This window comes from Lissotriton helveticus, chromosome 4_1 (genome assembly GCF_964261635.1).
Source record: "Lissotriton helveticus chromosome 4_1, aLisHel1.1, whole genome shotgun sequence".
Classification (NCBI taxonomy): domain Eukaryota; kingdom Metazoa; phylum Chordata; class Amphibia; order Caudata; family Salamandridae; genus Lissotriton; species Lissotriton helveticus.
This window is the reverse complement of record NC_136063.1, coordinates 429,274,691-429,298,240: the sequence shown is the minus strand read 5'-3', so window position 1 is coordinate 429,298,240 and position 23,550 is coordinate 429,274,691. Positions and strand designations below refer to the sequence as shown.

At 51.1% G+C, this 23,550-nt stretch overlaps 1 protein-coding gene across 2 annotated transcripts in view; it reads left to right on the top strand.

Annotated features, from left to right (window-relative positions):
* The window catches only part of MTDH (metadherin), a 448,308-nt gene that overhangs the window by 333,024 nt on the left and 91,734 nt on the right, over positions 1-23,550 (top strand). The gene's annotated exons all lie outside the window — the stretch shown is intronic.

The following is a 23,550-nucleotide window of genomic DNA, read 5'->3' as shown; positions in this document are numbered from 1 at the left end:
TTTTGGGGAAAGAACAAATACCCTGGGAACCTGATTGGCAAGGACCCAGGGCACACCAAGAAAAAGTGCATCAGTAGTCTGGCAAAAAGTGAGGGGGGTTACTGCAACAGAAACCCACTTTCCTACATGCCACAACACACTAAATCCTGTCTGGGAAGTGGTCACACCTCCCTGTGATTGGATGCCTATTGTTCTGCCTTCCCTGCTCGAGATTGGCTCGGCAGCAGGTGGGCAGAATCGTGTCTCTGGTCAGCAGCAACCATTTTGTGCTATCCCGGTCTGGAAGACTGGTACCTGGGACATGGAGAGCCTAATGGAGGGCTCTTCCAGTCCTTGGAATCATACCTCCCACCCGTTTATGGTGCGGGGGTATGATTCCAACATGTTTGATACCAAACATGATAGGATTCGTTGCAGACAGTTTCAAGATGTTCAGCGCGTAATTATGCGGTGCCCCTCTATATGGTATATGGCTGCTTGACTGACAACCCTGGAGAATCTACTCCGTAGGCTGTAGCAAGGGCACCCTCTCACCTAGAACCAAGCACCTTGCCTTCAGGATTGCAAAAGCTGCTAGGGTGACTTCTAGGGTATAAGTGCAGTGACCCTAGATATAGGAAACCTATATCTTTAGTAAGTGGGGCTAGTACCAGCTACACAGGCTGCAAAGCCAGGCCTGTAGTTCCATTTTGAATGGTCTGCCATGGTTGACATAATGCATGCTTTAGCCCATGGGGGACCTCTCGGGGTACCTATGTGCTGGGTACCATGGTACCATATACTAGGGACTTATAAGGGTTCCCCAGTATCAAATATGGGATGTACCGAAGTACTAAACGTAACAATTTAGGGAGAAGGCAGATAGACTGCGGTCCTGATTAGCAGGATCCCAGTCAGACTAGTCAATAACAGCTTAGCACCAGGCAAAAAGTGGGGGTAATCATACAATATATCAAAATGTTTTACCCATTCTGTGTCTGCGGGTAAATGTGATTGTACGTTTTGGCCAATATTCTTATGAACCAGCTATTTCACCAAACAGTGACAATTAAAAACTGCCAAACAATCAAATATGATCTTAATATTCACCCATTTTATACAGTATATACAAATAATTAATCATGTTGGCTGGAGAGGTGTTAGTCACCCAAGTTGCAGGGAAGACTAGTCGGATCTCTGGAAAAACCAACAAAACCACCTGTGTTGCAGAGCCAGGCGATGTCAATGGGACAACAGGATTAGCAAACCGGTTGTCGACGTAGAGGTGCCTACGGATGCAGGAAAGCGGCTGCTTCACTCCAAGGGAGATACTTTCTGACTAGGATGAAAGCGGAGTCCTTGGATGCACTGCGACCAAGTTGTAGAACTTGGGGAAAAAAAGGGACGAAGATGCAGCAGGAATCTTCCGGCTGAAAGCTCTCGTCTTTGATCCTGGCTTGAAGAGCAGCGGAGTTCCAGCGTCCACCAACAGAACTGTCTTTGGACAGTCTTCAGACAACAGGCAGTCGGTGCTCAACATTGTTGGGCCGAATGTAAGGACCCATCCTCAGGGGAGTCCTTAAGTAACCCTAAAGGGGAAGGACCTCTTCTGTGGTGACCCACCTATCAGAGGGGGTCAGGGACGCTACTCCGCTGTCCTATCCAGATGCTGCCAGGGGACAAAATTCAACATGCCAGAATCAAGTGGTCATCTGGCGGAGCTCTGGTCACCTTTCTTGATAGGTGCTGGACGGGGGTGGACACTCCCCTGTCCTTTTGCGTGGTTTCTCGACAGAGTGGGAGCCAAGGTCTTCTGAATTGGGCAAAACTGGTTTATGCATGGAGGGCACCAAATGTGCCATTCAATGCAGTCTGGTGGTGCTTGGAGGCGCCCCCACCCTACCTAATTCTAAATTAGACTTTGTTCCACCTCTCCTTCGCAGGAAATCCTTCGTTCAGCTTCCCCTGCTTCAGTTAAGGTCATCAGCAAGGGGGCAGAACACTACCTAGGGTTGGCAACAGCACTGGCTGGCAGGCAGGCCTTATAAGGCTACTCAGGTAGGTATAGGGGGCTCTAAGGAGCCCCCCATTATAGGGTATGCTGCAACTAACACTGTAGTTAATGTAGGTTGATACCAAACATGGCCAGGTTTGGGCAGCCTAGACTTGCCAGTGTCCACTACATACCCTATAATGGCTGTCTCGCACTTACAAAGCCCCGAGAATTAAGTTTGGGGTTTTTAGGGGTACCTTTACCTTTGCCACACACTTAGAACCATGCACCCTGCCCTTGGACTGAAGGGCCCACCTTAGGGGCGATTTGTAGGTTAAAAGTGCAGTGATCAGGATATAAGGGAACGCGGACATAAAAGAAATACTGATGGCCATGCAGAGTAGTCTGAATGAAATTGATGAGAAGATTGACACTTTACTTCAGTATGGATAGAATGAACGAGCAACTGGATAAGCACGCTGAGCGTTTAGACATGGCTGAAAGAAGGGTCTTTGAGTTTGAAGACACCTTGAACTCTGCATCACTGTCCCATGCAACGTTAGACAAGCAACTTAAGGGTCAGCAGACTAAGGCGGACGATGTGGAAGCCCGCTCTCAGCGGAATAACTTGGGAATCGTGGGTATTACAGAGCCCACCAGTATCCCCAACATGGAGCTCTTTGTGGAGCATTTGTTAACATCACTGTTGGGTAGAGACTGTTTTTCCACTACGTTTGTTGTGAAGAGGGCGCATCGTTCACTGGCCCAACAACCTGTCCCTGGGGCACCTCGTCCTCTTATAGCAATGCTCTTGAAATATAGAGATCGCGACAGCATGCACAGGAGAGCCCGGGAGTTGCAGGAGCTACAATATGAAGGTATGGCTGTCACTCTCTATCCTGATTTTACCCAGCAAGTGCAGGAAGCTCGGCGTTTGTTTGCTCCAGGTAAATGAAAACTCAGTGATCTGCAGTTAGAGTATAAGATGATGTACCCTGCGAAACTGAGTCCAAGCACATGGGAAAACTCACGTATTCACGGACCTTTCGCAGGTGCTGCAGTTTCTCAAGCGCAGAGAGGCTGCGAAGAGTAGCACTGCGGGCCTTCAGGTGGGAAGTGAGAGACATTGCGACACAAGAGGAATGACATCTCATTGGCATATTTTTGGGGTGGCCTTAGGCGGTACCTGCTAGGCGGGTCCCGCGGCTTTATTCCCAGTACTCACTTATATCGTCTGACCTTTTGGAACTGGTGATTGGTTGCTGTAAATCGCATTGCACTTTTTATGAATGGTGGTCCTCATGCGTTGTGATTACAATTTATATGTATACCATCCAGTTAATTGATCCCTCTGGACCCGGCTTTGCGCCCTGACAACAATAGGCTGTATGATGTGTACACTAATGATGGGGTCCTCCCTGTAGAAGCTAAGGTGGGGGGGCGGCGCAATCAGCTTTGCCCTTTAGTCACTATGGTAATGTGGCTGGTCAGACTATTCCTAATTCTGGGACTGGGTGCATCACCAGTCATGCAACATCTGCCCTGCAGTGTGCACCACAACGGGTTTACGAGGAGGTTTTGTTGTGGTTGTTTTTATTTGTTGTGAGAGTTATCTCTCCTGTTAGCTCGTGTGCATCATGCAGGGGGGAGGGGGCTTGATAGTCTATGCACAGTTGGGGTGGGCATAGCATGGGTGGGTCGGTTTGTTTGAGCTGCACAATGGGCACATTCACTGTGAACCAGTGTTGATTCTTGGATTGTTTTCAATATGCATGTACACCATCTTAACTATTGTTCATCACCGATATGACTGGCCCGGTGCCGATCCCTAGTGAGGACAAGAAGGTGCGATTTGTAACCTGGAATGTCAGAGGGTTAAATGACCACCGAAAAATCCGGAAAGTTGTAGCATATCTGAAGAGGCACTGTGTGGCTGTTGCTTTGCTCCAGGAGACACACTTGCCAAGTAATAGGGTCAGGCTCACACACAAATACTTCCAAGGCAAGATCTGCGCTGCAGAATTTACCACTCATGCTAGGGGGTTTCTAGTATGGATCAACCCGAAGTCAGGCATCACTCTGCTGGAGTCTGAAGTGTATCTCAACAGGAGATACACCATAGCGAAATGCCAGAAAGAGGGTCTAATCTTGAAAGTGGTTAATGTGTACAGTCCCAACTATGACCCAAAGTTAAAGTTTTATCGCTTATTAGGTAACCGACTCATGCAGGATGTGAGTGCCACTCTTCTCTTGGGTGGTGACTTTAATTGTATCTTGGATCCCGACAAAGACTGCTCCAAGAGCCCCCTCAAGGTGTCCTTCAGCTGCCACTAACGCTATACTTGGCCTGATGGAAGAGTTAAACCTGCTGGGCGTTTGGACGAAGTGTTCGCCCTTTCTCCGTGGGATTCACTCACTACTCTGCTCCCCATGACACTCACACCCATATCGACTACGGGCTCATTGCTAGGAGTTTGTATTCGAATATCACGGACTCTACCCTACTTTCACGCACGTATTCGGATCACTCTCCTGTACAATTAGATATTACGTTGCCCACCAGGCAGGCTGCGCCTTTCCTCTGGAGATATCCCCTTTACTCGCGGCTGGATCCAGTGTTCGCTGCTGAAATGGTGACAGCAATAGATCTTTTTCTTTGAAAAGAATATATGTTTGGTTGATAGTTTCACCGCTGTCTGGGAGACTTTTAAAGTCTACATCAGAGGTATTGCTTTCTCTAAGCATTCGGGAGTGCTCGGGCCCTCGGGGACAGGTTAGCGAAATTGGAACGTGATATTGTAACCTGAGAACACACTTTTCAGGAAACCAAAGATAAAAAGCTTCTGGTAGAGATAAAGGCAGCTCGAGAGAAATTTCAGGAGGCGGCTGATAGGGTAGTGAAACACCATGGCAAGTATGCCACACCAGAGTGTACGGGCTGGGTGAAAGCGCCCACGGCCTCACTGGCGACGCTGCTGCGTCCTAAGAGATGCAGACACGATTATAGAGATTCATGATGAACAGGGACTCCCATTACGAGAGTGTGCGGACATTGCGCAGAGGTTTAGCAGATACTACGTTAAATTATACACATCGCAGGTGCCCCCTAATGAGCACGCTATATGAGAGTACCTCGAATACATCCAAATGACTTGGATTACAAATGCACACACAGAGCACCTGATCGCCCCTCTGATCCCGGGCGAGGTTAAAGCTGCAATAAAAAAATATGCGGCTGAATAGCATTCCTGGCTTAGATGGACGTAGTCATTTTTTACAAGACTTACCAGGACAAATTGGTTCCCCATTTGATATCCCTGTTTGAAGACATGGCCAAATCGGAAGGTATGCCACCCTCCATGCGTGAGGCTCTGATCATAATGCTTCTGAAACCTAGAAAATTTCAGCTGACTGTTCTTCATACAGACCCTATCGCTCTTAAATGTAGACACCAAGATATTTGCCAACATTTTGGCGAGTCCGATATCCCCATTTATTCCTTTGATGATCCGTCTGGAGCAGGCCTGTTTTGTCCCTGGTTGCAACTGGTCTGTCAACCTCAGCACCATTTTTGGTACCACCCAGCAACTCAATACAGATGCTGATTCCACGGCTGTCTTTTTCGGACACATTTGACTCTGTGGAATGGACTTTTTTGAAGAGGGTTCTGGGGCGCATCGGAGTTGGCGAGATCTTTTTAAAGTTGGTCACTGTGTTGTACACACTGCCTACTGCTAGGATAAGTCTGGGCAATACGGTTATGGTCCCAATTGCTATTTTTATGGCAACCGCCAGGGTTGCCCCCTTGTCCCTACTTCTCTACGCTCTTGCGGCCGAGCCCTAGGCATCTGCTCTTCTGGAGTACCATAGCCACAGGGGACTGCAGTTCCCGGAGTACAGTTTGGTGCTTTCGGCTTACACAGATGATACACTGCTATATGTATGGAAGCCGCGAATTGATCTTAATTCTATCTTATCAGAGTTCATGCAGTTTGGGCGCTTATTCGGCATCAAAAGTAACTGGTCAAAATATGTCATCTTCCCCCTGACTCCTGCTACCACTCCTACAAGTCTTGATTTTCCCATGCAGTGGTCTACTGAGCCCATTCAATATTTAGGGATACAAATCCACTCTGACTACTCTCGGAAAATTATGGGAAGAGAATCTCCAAACTTGAAGACAAGATTACCAGATGGATCAGACTACCCCTTCCCTTATAGGGCCGCATCTCTATTATGAAAATGGTGGTCCTGCCTAGATTTTTGTTTTTGATCCTAAACATTCAAATGTTGCTGCCACGCCATATATTCGCTACACTACGCTGACTTAAGACAAAATTAGCTTGGGCCTGTGAGCAACCGAGGTTCAAGTGGGATACTTTGACTCTACCTTACGCTGCGGGTGGCCTTGGAGCTCCAGACTTAGAATTATACTACAGAGTTGCACAAGCTTCCCATGCATATGTTTGGATACATGGCCCATGTGTACATCCACATTTATATATAGAAAGGAAAGCGATTGCCCCAGACACTCTGACACAGGCCCTCTTTAAACCTCTGGTTAGACTGAATGGGGTCTTGGATTCTATAAACTCAACTACACATGCCTGGCATAGGTTATTAGAATATCAAGCAGGTGCTGTATTGCACTCACCACTGGTCCCCCTGCTGTGGTGCTCCTGGTTCCAGACAGGGACAGAAAGATTATCGCTCACTTAAAGCGTTGGGTATTTCTAGAATAGGAGACTTCTTTCACTATGGCGTTGTACACAGCTGCGATGACTTTCCCAAGGACGGTTAGACCAATTCCAATATGCCAGGGCTAGGCAGGCATGGCGAGAACTTTTGGGGGATGATATACCGGAGCCCCCCGCAGTGTCCGCACTCACACATACTATTCATGCAGACTCCCCAGCAAATTTAATTACAGTCCTTTATATGCAGACATTGAACTCAAGACAACACTTTGTATCTGAAAGGAACACATTAGTGTTAGATTCCTTGCCTTAGAATATCCCCAGGCGTCAGAATGGATCTGGAAAGTTTTCAGCAGTACCCCTGTGCGTCGGTAGGCGTCTGCGGGTCCGTCGTCGGCGTTGTGATCGTCAGGATGTCGTCGTCGGAGTACTTAGACGCCTCCCTCGCTGTTGCCAGTTCTTTTATCCGCGCCAGTAAGCGCATATCTGGGAAGAGCTAGTACCCTTAGTCACTTTTTGGCTAACTTTTTGGTCTTTTTGACTATCCTGTTCGAGTCGACTTTGACTCCTGGTGCCGGTAGGGATGCCCGGTTTCAAGCCGTGTGACGCCGGTCACCGACTGATGTCGGTTACCGACCCCCACCGCCGGTGTCTCTACTGTTTAGGGCCCGACCACCACGACAAGTCGTGCCCCAACTGCCGGGCCTTGACTTCAAAAGCTAGGCGGGAGCGGTCCCGTAAGCTTATCGAGTTCCGGCAGTCTGCTCCGGCCGCTCGAGGTCCCAGTCAAGGGACCGGTCGCGTAGCCGCACACATCATCGCTCGTTGGGCTCAAAGTCCTCGCATTCAGGTAAGTCGAGGCATGGAAAGAATAAGTCGAAGAGGTGACATCGCTCTTCTGACTTCCCTCGCTGGTCGCGTGACTCTGCCGAGGGTTCGGGTGGCACCACCCGCGCGGCTTCGCCGGAGCCGCAGGAGTCACGTCCATCTCCACACCCTCCGGTCCCTGGGCTTAATGCGACTCTGAGCGAGATTCTAGATTTCCTCGTGGCCATGAGGTGTCTCTTTCCGCTGTCGAGGCCTGCCGGTGCGCCTTTGGGCCTTGCAGGACCGACTGGGGTCCTAGCGTGCCGGCGGCTTTAGCCCCGGTGTCGTCGGCGACTTCGGTCCCGGCGCCGCAGGACCCCCCGGCATTCAGGCCTGGATCCCGGTCTACACCAGTCAACCTCACGACTCCTCCGCTGGCGCCGACCCCTATGGTGCCACTTCAGACGCCGCCCCTGGTTTCAGCCTGCTCTTGGTCCGACGTCAGAACGGCGCAGTCTCCCGGTGTCGATGGGCGAGCCCTTCACCTACGACCCAGCTACGTCCTTTATGCCTGTTTATCAGGACACGGATAAAGGGGAGCACTGGGAGGGGTCCGAGGACCCTCTGGCACAGCATTGCCAGTTAAGTCAGGACTTGGCAGATGAGCTGGGGGATGCCAGTGGTCTTGACACATCGCCTGACACTGGTTTTCTCTCTCCTCCTTCCGTGGCTATGGAGTAGGGGGCTACGTATGCTGTGGTGTTGCGCAGGGCGATCAAGGCCTTGGCACTTGAGCTCCCTGTGGCGGCCGTGAGGACTAATCTCCTCACTGAGGTGCTTCAACTGCTAGTAAGCTCTTCGGAGCCTCTGCTTCCGTTCAATGTGGCCCTCACTGACGTTCTGATGGGCACTTGGTCCAGGCCCTCCACAGTGCCCCCTGTGGATCGGAACGTGGCCCGACGCTACCGCCTGGCTCCGGGCAACCCCTGCTTTCTGTCCACCCACCCCACCCCCGAGAGTCTGGTTATCCAGGCCTCCACGTCACAGACCTCGTTCCCGATCGCTCCCCCGGATCGGGAATCCAAAAGGCTTTATCAGTTTGGGAAGAAACTGTTCTCCTTGGTCAGCTTAGGATTGCGGTCCATTAACACCGCATGCCTTTTGGGCCGTTACACCGACTCTGTGGGATACGGTGGCGGACGTGCTGCTCCAGTTTCCGGAGGAGGCCCAGACACGGCTCGCCCAGGCTATTTGCTGAGGGGCGGGATGCAACACGGTATTCCATCCCATGTGGACTTGATAACACAGACTCTTCAGGCAGATCGATTTCCACGACTGTGGCGATCCGCCGCCCGCCTGGCTGAGGTGCGCAAATTTTTCGGGGATGTCCAGAACACACTCATGGACATGCCTTTTGATGGCCGTCGCCTGTTTGGCGACAAAGCCGACAGTGCGCTTGAGCGTTTCAAGGACTCTAGGGCTACGGCTAAGTCCTTGGGCCTGTCGGGCCAGCGCCAGCAAACTTCTGCTTTTCGTCCCTTTCGTTGCCCAGGAAGGGGCGCCCCCAACACGTTCGTCCAGCCACAGGCCACAGAACCACCCTCAACGTGGTCGCGGATGTGGTGGCGGCGCAGGGGGACGGAGGGTGGGCAGTCCACATCCGCTCCTGCAGCATCCGCCTCAAAGCCGTCCTAGTCCGACCTTTCAGGCCCATTCAACGCCAGTGGGAGGCAGGGTTCGCCATCACCTACTCCACTGGCGTACCATTACTTGGGACAGGTGGGTGCTGCAAATCGCCCGAAGGGGCTACTCCCTCCCCTTCGAGGCGACCCATCCAGCCATGCCAGCGCATGTCAGGGGATCACTTGCGACTTCTACAGGAGGAAGTTACGGCTCTCTTGGCCAAGGGGGCCATCGAGCGCGTTCCTGTGCCAGAAGTAGGACGTGGCTGTTATTCCCTCTACTTTCTGGTTCCCAAGAAAGGCAAAGGGGCCTGCGCCCCATCTTGGACCTCAGGAGCGTCAAGATGCTGACTTTAGCTCAGGTCCTGAGTGCCCTAAACCCTATAGACTGGATGTTAGCGCTGGACTTGCAGGACGCCTACTTCCATATCCCCGTCCTGCTGGCCCATTGGCGCTACCTGCGGTTCACGGTAGGCCACGAACACTTTCAGTTTACCGTACTCTCCTTCGGCCTCACCAGTGCCCCTCAGGTGTTCACATCAGTGATGGTGGTGGTCGCAGCTCATCTGCGCAGATCAGGGGTTCCAGTCTTCCGCTATCTTGACGACTGGTTGTTGAAGGTGGGCTCGCCCCAGACAGTCGTCTCCCACCTCCAAACAATGGCCGATCTCCGGCACTTGCTGGGGTTCTCCATCAACGTGCCGAAGTCACACCTGAGTCCCTCTCAGAAGCTCCTCTTCATCGAAGCAGTTCTGGACTCTGCGCAGTTGCGGGTTTGGGATATTCAGACTCTGATTCTGATCTTTCAGCCTTTATCCCCAGTTTCGGTCAGGCTGACGCTACGGCTCCTGGGGCTGATGGCCTCCTGCATCCTGCTGGTAATCACGCCATGTGGCTGATGCGGGTTCTGCAGTGGGACCTGAAGTTCCAGTGGGCACAGCATCAGGGCAACCTGTCCCACCACGTCCTGATCTCGGAGGGCACTTTGAGTCAGTTGAAGTGGTGGCTCATGGACCGCGATTGTCAGTGGCAGATCCCTCTCCTTCCCCAACCGGAGCACACAGTTGTGACAGATGCGTCCCTCCTGGGATGGGGGGGCCACATGGGAGAGGCAGAGATCAGAGGCCTCTGGTCTCCGGCGGAGTCCCGGCTCCATATCAACCTTCTGGAGCTGCGGGCGATCCAACTTGCCTTTTCCTTCCCTTTGTCCGGGAAAGTGTAATGCAGATGTTCATGGACAACACCACTGCCATGTGGTACTGCAACAAACAGGGCGGGTGGGGTCGTGGACCCTTTGTCAGGAGGCTCTGCGCCTCTGCACATGGCTGGAACACCAGGGCATCACCTTAGTGGTTCAACATCTGGCAAGTTCCCTGAACGCCAGGGCTGACAAACCCAGCCGCCGGTGCATGATGGATCACGAATGGCGGCTGAACTCAGACGTGGCGCAAGGTCTCTTTCAGCAGTGGGGAGAGCCTTGGTTAGATCTATTCGCCTCCAAAGAGAATGTGCAATGTCATCTGTTCTGCGCGTTGGAATTTCCAAAGCGGCACTCGCTCGGAGACGCTTTTCGTCGCGAGTGGAGCTGTGGTCTGTTGTTCGCCTTTCCGCCTATACCACTTCTGCCCAGAGTGCTGAGGATCAGGTGCGACCGGGCCCAAGTCATCCGTGTGGCTCCGGATTGGGCACGAAGCTAGTGGTATCCCGAGCTACTCAGTATGTCAATTGTTCCCCTTGTTCGTCTGCCTCTTCAGGAGGACCTTCTGTCGCAGCAGCAGGGGATGGTCCTCCACCCGAACCTGTCCAGTCTCCACCTACATGCGTGGAGATTGAGCGGCGACAGTTCAGGCCATTTGACTTGCCTCCTGAAGTTTGTGATGTGATTCTGGCAGCCAGACGTCGCGCCACAAAAATCGTATACGCCTGCAGGTGGAACAAATTTGTGGCATGGTGCACAGCAAAGGCTGTGGATCCACTCTCTGCCCCTCTTTCAGAGGTTCTTATCTTTCTTCTTTCTCTTGCTCAGCAATCAAAGGCTATCTCTCGGCCATTTCAGCCTTGACTTTTCAAGTCCCCTGTTGTGAATAGATTCTTGAAGGGCATCGCACACATGTTCCCGCCTGTTCCTTTCTTGATGCCTCAGTGGGACTTGAACTTGGTTCTTACTTATCTGATGTGCGCTCCCTTTGAGCAACTTCATAATTGCCCTCTCTGTCTTCTGACTCTCAAAACTGCTTTCCTGGTCGCATCTCCTCTGCCAGAAGAGTGAGTGAGCTCCAGGCACTTTCATCTAAGCCTCCTTTCCTCTCTGTCCATCCGGACAAAGTTGTTCTGAGGACTCGTCCTTCTTTCCTGCCCAAGGTAGTTACTGCCTTCCACATCGGGCAGTCCATCACCTTGCCCACCTTCTTTCCTCCTCCGCATCCCTCGAAAGAGTATGAGAGGCTCCACCGTCTAGACTCAAAACGTGCGCTCTCTTTTTACGTAGACCGCACACGACAGTTCAAAGTGGACGACCAACTATGTTGGCTATGTGGTTGCTAAGAAGGGGCAGGCTGTGCACAAGCTGACCATCTCTCGTGGGTGGTTTTGTGCATCATTGTCTGTTATTCCTTGGCTAAGAAGGAGCCTCCTGTGGGGCTACGCGCCCATTCCACTCGGGCCATGGCGGCTACTTCTGCCTTGGGTCGGTGAGTCCCCTTGTAGGACATCTGTCAGGCAGCTACATGGGCCTCGCTGCACACATTTGCCAAGCACTACTACCTGGACAGTCAAGTCAGGAGAGATGGCTTTTTTGGCCGTTCCGTTCTTCAGGACTTCCTGGTGTGATCTTGGTTCGCAGACCCACCACTAGTGTTGGTATTGCTGGGGTATCTCTTCTAAGGTAAGGAATCTAACACTAACGTGTTTCTTTCAGATGCACAAGTTACTTACCTTCGATAACGATATATCTGTAAGAAACATTAGTTATTGTTAGATTCCTTACCGCCCCACCCATCCTCCCCGTTCTGCGAACCGATATCTAGGGTCTCCCTTTGAGGGCCCTAGTTTCTGGCACCAGGGTCGGCTTCTTGCATGGCTCTGCATTCCTAGTGCGTCAAGCTATGTACAGAACTGACGTCCGCACGCGAGGGCCGTGTCTAAGTACTCCGTCGATCACGACTCAGACGACGGACGTGGAGCCGCAGACAACGCCTACCGATGCGCAGGAGTACTGCTGACGAAAACTTTCCGGATCCAGTCTGATGCCTGGGATATTCTAAGGTAAGGAATCTCACACTAACTAATGTTTCTTACAGATATATCATTAACAAAGGTAAGTAGCTTGTGCAACAAGGCCCTCCTGGACTTGCAGAGTGATTTGGACGTGGCCTTTGAAAGATGAGCGCTGGAGGATTCTGCTGCGAAGTCACAAAACCTATATCCTTAAACTCCAAACTTTGCTTACTACATTTTGAATACTTAAATAGAACCTATAAGACCCCCGCTAGGCTGTTTGGCTATGGGCTGTGTGATTCTGCATATTGCGATCATTGCTCGGAGCAGGAAGCAGGGTTTCTTCACTTAGCCTGGTTGTGTCCTGATATCTCCTAATTCCGAAGGGAAGTCTTCAATGTTCTGAGCAAGGTCACGTCTTAGCACCTAATCCGCTGCTAGCCCTACTTGGATATGATATGGAGATTGACAGTAGCTACAGGAAGCTGGTAGCGATGGGTATGCAACTAGCGAAGCGCAGGGTTGCCATGCGCTGGGCTAAGGGGCTGTTTCCATTGATACGGGAGTGGAGAGCAGAGATGCTATATTGCAATACGCAGTCCGTCATATACAACAAGCTGCTGCCCCACCAGATTTGCCCCAAGGGATTTTGGGGACTGTACAAGAAATACTTAGCAGAAAAGGAGGCAGTGGAGCAGGCCAGTCACAACGGTACTATGGGTATATGAGAGGATAGTTTCGTACGCTGGCTGCATTACTCTGTGTGGGGGGGGGGTGTATCACTAGCACACTGCAGATCCCTGGTTGGACTCCCCTTCTCTGTTATGGAGTGTCCCCTCTGAGGCCTATCTGACATTGGTACTAAACCTCGATGAGTGAGATCTTGGGTCGTGTCATAATTTACGTACAAATGTATTGACTCCAGATGTGTACTTTATTGGAATTGTAATGTATGTCCCGCCCATGTTTTATTTTTGGGGGTATTCTTATTTCTTTTCCTTATGTAAGAACGATGTGTACGATATGTAACTTTATTAATAGAATAATAAAACAAAAAGAAAGTGGATTATTTTTGGGCACACTATTTCCATAGCAGATTCTATATGTGGCTGCTTGAGAGATACTGACGTCATGGGAGGGCTTAAATGGACTCTATCCGGAGGAGACGACGTAGTTAGTCTCTCGTCTCTCTCTACCGATGCACAAGGTACTGCTGTAGAACAATTTTCGTATCCAGTCGTGCGCCTGGGGGATAATTCAAAGGTACGGAATCTGCTAGATCAAGTCTCTACTAGATAAGGCGTTACCAAATGTGTGTAACTTATTTGTTAGCACAAGGTTTCGTTCTCAAACACCATAGGTTTCAGAAAAGCCATCATGAGCTACAGGCATTAACTTTAGAAGTACCATTCTTCCACCTAATTAAAGACTAAGTGGTAAAGACTCCTTGCAGAGGTGGTATCTCAGTTTCACCTAAATCAATCTATCGACTGACCAGTTTTTTTTTGTATCTGATAGAGATTGTTAGTTGTAGATTCATTACCTTAGAATTTCCCCCAGATTTCAGTTGTGGTCGCCGGGAGGAAGTCCACCTTACGCGCTGACGACAGTTCTTGGGGGGGGGGGGGGGGTTCGCGCAAGCCTAGCGCAGATCCAGAGAGAGCTACTTCCTTAGCCATTTTTTGGCTAGCTTTTGTCGACATCCTTTTTGAGTCTTAGACTCCTGGTGAACAAGGGTTGTCCGAACGTTAGACCGGCTTCACGCCCTGCGGTTCCTGTGATAAGATGCCTGTGACGGATCCACACCTCATGTGCTTATGGTGTGTGGAGCGTGACCACAACCCAAAGTCGTGCTCCGAGTGCCAAAGTCGTGCTCCGAGTGCCGGGCCATGCATCTGAAGACTTTGGAGGAGCGGTCCTGAAAGTTGTTGGGAGGCCCGGCGGTCGGATCTGCGTCGTTCCCTGGTCTCGTTCAAGAGGAAGTTCACAAGAACGTTCACGGAGCCCCCACTCCTGGTCGCACTCCAAGTCGTCTAGATCCTCTGATATGTCGAAGCACAAGAAGGCGCACAAGCGCTCTTCACCTTCTCCCCGTCAGTTGGCTGACGTAACGCGGGACTCATAGCATCGTCACTCGAAGGCTCTGTCTCCGTTGCTTGTTTCAGGACCTTCTGCACGCCTCCCACCCTTTCCGGAAGCCAGAGCGTTCCCCTGCCCAACTTCAACAATTTTACGAGGCCTTACACCTTGTCTTTGGGCAACCTGACTCCGCCTTCGGACCCTGTGGTTCGCAGGTCCTGGGCCTTTGATTCCGGTCGGTCCCCGCAGATCCAGCCCTGAATCCGAATCAACGCTGGTAGATTTCATTCTACCTTCCCCGGTGCTGATCCAAATTACGACACCCCCGGTGTCGGCTGTGCCCTGTCCTATGCTGTCCTCATCCCCGATTTGGGATCTGAGCCGAACCAATGCCGGAAGGTACTTTTGTTCCCCTGATCATGCCTCGTGTTCTCTATCGAGCAGAGGGTGGTGATGAGGACTGGGAGGGGTCGCTGCACCCTTTAACACCTTGCGCGTTAGCGGTTTTCCCGCTGTGCGCTGGATTTTTCAAAAACCCGCGTTACATGACGAGCTCAGCTCGTCATCACCACATGAGCGCCGTAGCTGATGACGAGCTGAGCTCCTCATCAGCATCGAAGGGGTTAAGTGACCACCTGGAAGAACCGGACTGGTGAGAGGATCTGGAGGATGCCAGTGGTCCGGACACCTCTCCAGACACTGGTTTGCTTTCTCCCTCTACTGTGGCTACGGAGGAGGGAGCGTCCTATGCTGTGGTCATGAGAAGAGCAGCTGAGGTTCTTGGCCTTGAGCTCCCGTCAGTGGCAGCCAGGACTAACCTCCTGGCAGAGGTGCTTCAGCCTGCTGCTTCCTCCTCTGAACCCCTAATGCCATTCAATGAAGCCCTTACTGATGTCCTCCTGGGCGCTTGGTCCAAGCTTAGCACAGGGGCTCCTGTGGAGAGGACAATTGCTCGACGCCACTGCTGAGGCGACCCAGTGTTCTTGACCCAACACCCTTCCCCTGAGAGCTTTGTGATCGAATCCTCCTCTTCTCAGGACGCATTCCCTTCTACTCTTCCAGATCGGGAATCCAAGTAGCTGGATCATCTTGGAAAGCTAATGTTCTCTTCCCCCAGCTTGTCACTGCGGTCAGTGAATACTGCATGCTTCTTGGGTTGATACTCCCATACCATCTGCGGTACAGTCGCGCTGGTGCTGCCTCAGTGCCCGGAAGAGGCCCAGGCCATTCTCTCCCAGGCAGTTACGGATGGGAGAGACTCAGCCAACTTCGCCATTCGGTGTGGACTTGATACCACCGACTCACTGGGCAGAACGATTGCCATGTCGGTAGCCCTTAGATGTTGCACCTGGTCGAGGACATCTGGCTTTTCGTGGGATGTCCAGTCAACCTTGGCCGACATGCCCTTTGATGGCCGTCGTCTTTTTGGCGACAAAGCAGACCCATCGCTTTAAAGACTCTAGGGCTATGGCCAGATCTTTGGGCCTCACTGTACCTTCCCGTCCACTCCAGTCTGCTTTTTGTCCCTGTCGTGGCTACGGCAGGGTCGCTCAACCGGGTCCAGTCTAGCCACCGGTTCACGCAAGCTGCCCAACCTCGCCGTGTCTGCGGACGTGGGACCCAGCGACCTTGCAGGTCTCGGAGCCAGCGGGTGGGTCAGTCCACCATCTTCCCACTGCCTCCAAACCCTCCTAGTCCGACGATCCAGGCCAATCGTCAGCCAGTTGGAGGCAGGATTTGCCATCACCTCCTCTGCTGGCAATCCATCACGCTGGACAGGTGGGTTCTGCAAATCATCTAAAGGGGCTACTTCCTCCCCTTCAAGACTATCCCTCCCTCCTTGCCACGGTCTTTCGGTCGTATGTTGGAAGATCATTTGGCTCTCCCCTGCCAGGAAGACTAGGCTCTTTTGGCCAAGGGAGCTTTAGAGAGGCTCCTTGCCCCAGAAGTAGGTCGTAGTTGCGATTCCCGCTACTTTCTGATGCCAAAGAGGACCAAGGCCTGCGTCCTATTCTAGACCTACGGGTCCTCAATCACTACCTCCGGTAATGAGCAGTTCAAGATGCTTACTGTTGGCTCAGGTCCTGTCTGCCCTGAACCCCGGAGACTGGATGGTGGAGTTGGACTTGCAGGACACTTATTTCCACATCCCTGTCCTGCCAGCCCACAGATGCCATCTACGGTTTACCTTGGGCTAGGAGCACTTTCAGTTCACCGTGCTCCCCTTTGGCCTTACCAGTGCCCCTCGGGTGTTCAGAGGTGATGGATGGGTCGCAGCTAGTCTGCGCAGTTCAGGGGGTTCCAGTCTTCCCCTATCTAGACGTCTGGCTGTTGAAGGCAGGTTCGCCCCAGGCTATCGTCTCCCACCTTCAGACTACGGCAGACCTCCTGCATTCGTTGGAGTTCACTTTAAACGTGCCGAAGTCACACCTGACTCCCTCTGACGCTCCATTTCATCGGCGCTGTTCTGGACATAGTGCAGTTTGGGGCTTATACTCCCGAACAGTGAGTCTGGGTTATTCAGGCTATGATACCAATGTTTCAGCCTCTATCATGGATTTTGGTGAGAATGACTCCTGAGGCTGCCGGGCCTCATGGCTTCCTGCATCTGGTTAGTGGATCATGCCAGCTCTGCAGTGGGGCCTGAAGTTCCAGTGGGCGTATCATCGGTGGAATCTTGCCGGCTATGTCCAGATCTCAGAGGGGACTGTGACACAGCTGCAGTGGTGGTTAACTAACCAAGAAAGGGACAGAGGCAGATCCCTCTCCCTTCCCCATCCAGATCTAACAGTAGTGACGGATGTGTCACTTCTGGGATGGGGCAGCCATATGAGGAAGGCGGAGATCAGAGGTGTCTGGTCTCCGGCGAAGTCCATGCTCCATATCAACCTGCTGGATCTCCAGGCAATCAGACTGGCACTGAAGGCATTGCTTCCCTCTCCCAAAGGGAAAGTGGTGCAGGTGCTCAGACAACACCATCGACATGTGGTACTGCAACAGACAGGATGTGGTGAGGTTGTGGAGCCTTTGTCAGGAAGCTCTCCTCCTCTGGACATGGCTGGAACATCAGGGCATAACCCTGGTGGTTCAACACCAGGCAGGTTCTCTGAATGCCTGGGCGGACGAACTCAGCCGTCGGTGCCTGGTCAGTCATGAATGGCTTCTTCATTCGGAGATGGTGCAAGGCCTCTTTCAGTGGTGGGGAGAGCCTTGGTTAGATCTGTTCGCTACAGAAGAGAACGCACAATGTCAGCAGTATTGCGTGTTGGAGTTTCCAAGGCAGTACTTGCTTGGCGATGCTTTTTGTAACGAGTGGAACGGTGGCTTCCTGTATACCTTTCCGCCTGTACCACTTCTGCCCTGAGTGCTCAAAAAGATCAAGCGCGACCGGGCCTAAGGTATCCTTGTGGCTCCAAACTGGGCACAGAGTCTGGTACCCCGAGCTTATGAGCATGGACATCGATCCTCCAAGCAGACTGCCCCTCCAGGAGGATCTTCTGTCGCAGGGGACAGTTCTTCACCCAAACCTTTCCAGCTTCCACCTCCTTGAGTGGAGATTAAAGGACAACAGTTGACAGCTTTCGACCTTCCGCCCGAAGTTTGTATTGTCATCTTGGCAGCCAGCATCCCTCCACTAAATCGGTATAAACCTGTAGATGGAACAAGTTTGTGGCATGGTGCACAGCATAGGCTGTGGATCCCCTTTCTGCCCCTCTTTCAGAGGTCCTTTTGCATACACTTTCTTTGACCCGTCAGGGCTCTGCTCTGGGCATTCTCAAAGATTATATTGCTGCTATCTCTGCTATTCATCAGCTGCCAGATCAGCCATCCTTGTTCAAGTCCCCTATTGTTAACCGATTCTTTAAGAGCATTACTCATCTGTTTCCTCCATCTCCCATCATAATGCCCCAGTGGGACTTGAATCTTGTCTTCACATTTCTTGTGTGCTCCCTTCGAGCCTCTTCAAAACTGTCCTCTCAGGCTCCTCTCTCTCAAGACTGCCTTCCTTGTTGCCATCACCTCGCAGGATGAGTGGTCTTCAGGCTTTGACTTCCAAGCCCCCTTTCTTCTCTGTGCATCCGGATAAAGTGGTGCTTAGAACGAGGCCTTTGTTCCTTCCTAAAGTGGTTACACTATTTCATGTAGGACAATCTATCACCTTGCCCCACCCTTTTCCCACCTCTGCACCCTTACAAGGCGGAGGAGAGACTCTACCGTTTGGACCCTAAACATGCGCTGTCATTCTATCTTGACTGCACAAAGACTTCTGGGTGGATGAACAACACTTTATTCGCTATGTGGGTGCCAAGAAAGACCGGGCTGTTCAAAAATGTACCATCTCTCGATGGGTTGTCCTTTGTATTAAGATTTGCTATGCTTTAGCGAAGAAGGATCCTCCAGTGAGGTTGCATGCTCACTCCACTAGGGTTACGGCAGCAACCACTGCATTGGCACGCGAAGTCCCACTCCTTTATCTACCAGGCGTCAATATGGGCATCTCTGCACACATTTGCCAGACACTATTGCTGGGACTGTCAAGTCTGGAGGGACGGCTATCGTGGCTTTTCGGTCCTCCAGCATTTTTGTTTTGTTTTATATAGCGAGAACTTGTAGGAAGGTGGCTCTGTATATACTATACCAAAGTGAGGTATAGTGTGCACAGAGTCCAGTGGAACCCCAGAGGTAGGCAAAGGTAAAGTTAGACAGAACCTTACTCTCTATTTTTAGGGCTCGGCTGAACGCGCGGAAGCGCGTCTCCGCCGAGGCTCTTTTGTCGGCATGTGTGCTTCCCAGGAGACAATCCTGGCCGCGCGCATCGCCTTGGAGGCGATTTCAAACTGACACGCGCACGCGAACGAGCGCTGCAGCCTGGCGCTGTCTCCTGGGAAGCACACACGCATGCGCATACACACACACACACACACACACAAGCGCCCACGCACATACATACAGAGACATCAACCCCCCCCCTTCCGCACACATACACACACACACACACACACACACACACACACACACACACACACACGTACACACACGAGTGCACTCTCCCCCGCCGTCGCACACATGCATACACACACAGCCACACACACAACGAGGGAACCGAGCCCCCCCCCCCCCAACCCCCCCCAGCCCTTTGTAACTTACCAGATGAATTCTGAGGGACTCCGCTCTCCTTCTGGCGTCGCGAGACGCTTTCACTCCGCCTTCTCTTCCGGTTACGTACGCAGCCCCGCCCCCGTCACAGCTGACTTTTTTTTCCCTTCAGCTCTGTGTGCGCGCATGAACAGCCGCCCGAGCAGGAGCCCTTAGACTTTTTTTTAATGACAAACTCTTTCTCCCATGCTGGAAACATCACATTTTCAAATCAAACGAGCACGCTTACGTCCGTCATCAGTACAGCATAAACCCATGCGGACCTGCGTCTAGGCGCTGTAAGTAATGTATGTAGGAATATAGGTAGCACTATTCAGCTGAACGGTACTCCTATTATCAACCTCGAATGGATGAAAGGCTGAGTCGCCTCCCCTGGTAACTTATGCTGTGTTCTACAGGGTATGCGGACCTGCGTCTAGGCGCTGTAAGTAATGTATGTAGGAATATAGGTAGCTCTATTCAGCTGAACGGTACTCCTATTATCAACCTCAAATGGATGAAAGGCTGAGTCGCCTCCCCTGGTAACTCCTGCTGTGTTCTACAGGGTATGAACAGATGTGCGCAGCAGGAGCTTGAACCCCGCGATCTATTTCACTGGCATTAGGGTATGTGACATGGAATGCTCGTTTTTTGTTTTAATTGATGCTTTCTGACGCCGCACACTCTGCCATCTCAGCCCACAGCCGGGGGTGCTTGCCCTGTTTTCTTTAATAAACACAGACCCCGCGCATTTTTTTTAAATCTCTCATGCCTGGCTGCCCTTTCCATCTTTAGCATTTATGACTTTTAGTAAATGTATGCACCTTTTGGTATGCGCTGGGGATCTCTCAGGGGAATATCATACGAGGTTTTTTACACAATCAGACTTACAGATTGTACGGCTCTAGGAGGATAAAAGCCTGAGTCAGCCCTGCAAGGGCTGCACTTGTGACTCCAGGCTGTTGAGGGCGTCCACAGCCGTAGCTTAAAATAACCGATCTTTCCCCCAGGCACAATCCTCCTCAAATGTCTATTTTTTCAGACCAGAAGAACACATTTCCGTCTTGCAATTATTTGCGCTGCTGACAGAATCTTGTACTTAAGGCTGCGCGGGCGATTCTTCATGGCTGGACATTTGTGGTGTTTGTTTGCTTGCAGTTTTAGGATTCTCCGTGGTGACCTGTTGTTCTGCCTCGCTGGTACCACAGCCGGCTCGTGCCTGAATCACCACTTTTTTTTACAGCTTTCCTTATGTTTTTTGGGGAGATGAAAACGCACTTCTGCCCTTCACATGCTGAGGTCATTCTCTGCCCTTTCCTTCTGGTCCTTCTCCAAAGCGCCAACCATCACCTAGGATGAGAAATGGCGCTTTCCGTGAGGGTGGTACAAATCACCTACTGAAATACCAGGAACAACCAAAGTTCAGCTCTACGTTCCATACATTTTTTCTTTTACTAAGCGTTGTCAAAGGGTTGCTAGTAAAGGCTGACGAGTGGAATTGTAAGTGGTGAGTTTGTTTTTAAGGGTAACCTCGTGCCTTATTTCCGTTGATTTAGTTGCATATGCCGCGGTACGTTCTCAATGGATGTCAATAATGGGCAGCCACGTACAGGGGCGTAGCTCCCAGTGGTGCAGCAGGTTCATTTGCACCGGGGCACAGAGGTCTTAGGTGACCACTGAACCCTGATTATTTCTGTATTTTAAAATTCAAATATTTCATTAAGGTCTTTGAGCCTAAAGCATGTTCTGACTGGCATATGCGTCTCTAGTAGTGCACCAGAAACCATAGTAGACCTTCATTAGTAACTCCCCACATGTGAATCTTCAGGTTTTATAGACCGATTAACCAGGTGGCCCTAGAAAACTCGTAAAATAAAGTGGTCTCTGGCTATTGATGTACTAGTGCAATGCCTTCAACCTCACTGGACTGCTCCGGTGGGCTGCGTGGGTTGTGGGTGTGTGGTTGGGGAAGGGGTCAAAAATGGGCTGGTATTGTCCTCACAAACTGCACTGTTTCCATTATGAGTTTGCTTCAGAACTTCTACAAACAATCCTCCCCTTTCTTCTTGGATTTCCAGTGCTGGTGCTCTGCTAAGAGAAAAGTAGGGTATGCCTGTGGCTCATAAGCCTTTAGCGTTCCTTGCAGAGCCCTTGGACTATACCATTTCGCGCTAAAGGGCAATATTTCTCTCCATGAGTTCCCATACCTGGCGCGTCACACAGTTTGGTGCAGATTGAGAGTGCAGATTGAGAGTGCAGACACACGGACACCACCACTGCCATGCACACACGGACACCACCACTGCCATGCACACACGGACACCACCACTGCCATGCACACACGGACACCACCACTGCCATCCACACACGGACACCACCACTGCCATGCACACACGGACACCACCACTGCCATGCACACACGGACACCACCCGTGCTTAATTTGTAAAAAAAAAAAAGTGCCAGGGCTTTCATTTGTAAAAAAAAAAGTGAAAGGGCACTCGTCAGGAGGCTACTGTAGTTAGCCATACACATTACGCGACTTTGAGCTATTGGCATTGTAAATGACAATGACTTTTATTTATGTTTTGGTTTTTAAAACATAAATAAAAGACCTCGTCATTTACAATGTCAAGACCTTAAACTTGCGTTCATGTACAATGCTAATAGCTCTAACTTTTGCAATGTCGAGACCGTTGCATTGTAAATGCTTGTTGGTAGTGTGGTCGAGCAGTAAAGCAGTATCAGAGGACATTGTTAAGCATTTGTTGAACACACTGTCAGCAAATGAATTCACACACTAAAAGACTGAACTCCAGACCAATTGTTTTTGTATAAAAATATTCCTTTAGTTATTTTATTTTCTAGAACCAAGCAAGCCTGGCACAGGTAAGTGATATTTAGTTTGGAGTTGTAATAGAATATGTACTTTGTTTTGACTTACAGTATGGTTTCAGAGAAATGCAATACTTTGTAAATACAGTACATAGACTTGAATGGGCTTTTCAGTAAAATACTTGGTAAGTTACTTTTTGGATTACTTTTCTTACTCATACTAGTATACCTGGATACTACTCTGGGACATTTCCTGTAAACAGGTAAGTAAAATCGTTTTTAAACAATGTAATTTTAAAGAATTTCTTTAGGTTTTCAAACTCCACACTTGGAAACTTTTCCAAGAAAACAGTCACTGTTCTCCTATGGAGCAAAATAGTGTTATCGGTTTTAAGGCAAGTATCTGGAAGAGAGAGTTGAGGTTCTGGGGGTAGACTCGGTGGTCCCCCAGGATCAGGGATGCACTCTTGTTACACCCTCAGCGGCACTATGGCGGCCGGGTGCAGAGTGCTGAGGCCCAATGTTATCCAATGGGGGAAGGGGCCTCGTGTGGGTGGCTGCTGACGAGCGTGCCACTTGGTTGTGGGAGCAAAGCTCCTGGACTTTAGCTCCGGTCAAACGGGGGAACAAAGTAGCACCAAAGGTGCAACCTCAGCAGTACTAGGACAGCCGGGTGCAGGGTGCTGTTTCGACGTCTGGCGCCCTTTTTGCAATGTGAAACCTCTGGTTTGCAAAGGCACTGCAGGCTTGGGGACGAAGGTCTTCTGGGTGTGACCACCACTTCCAGAGGTATGTTAGGGGTTGGTTAGGCACCATTGGTTTGCCACCCAGGCCGTGGGCCATGGGGCGTCTGGTGCAGGGGGGCCTTTTAGGGTTGGATCTTCTTACCAACTCCTGGTCCTGGTTGGGGGGGACCTTCCGGATTTAGGCTGCAGGTGTCAGGTGGAGGCTTGAGGCAGGTCAGGGGTTGCCGGATCTCGGATTAGGATGGCCGGGGAAACCTCCTTGTGGTGTTTGCCCACTTGGGCTCGGGCTATGGACGGCAGGTGCAAAGTGGAGCGGATTTGCGGTGTCTGGCCGGAGCCAGAGGTGGGAGACAAGGTCTTTGTGGTTGAAGGCAGGCAGGTC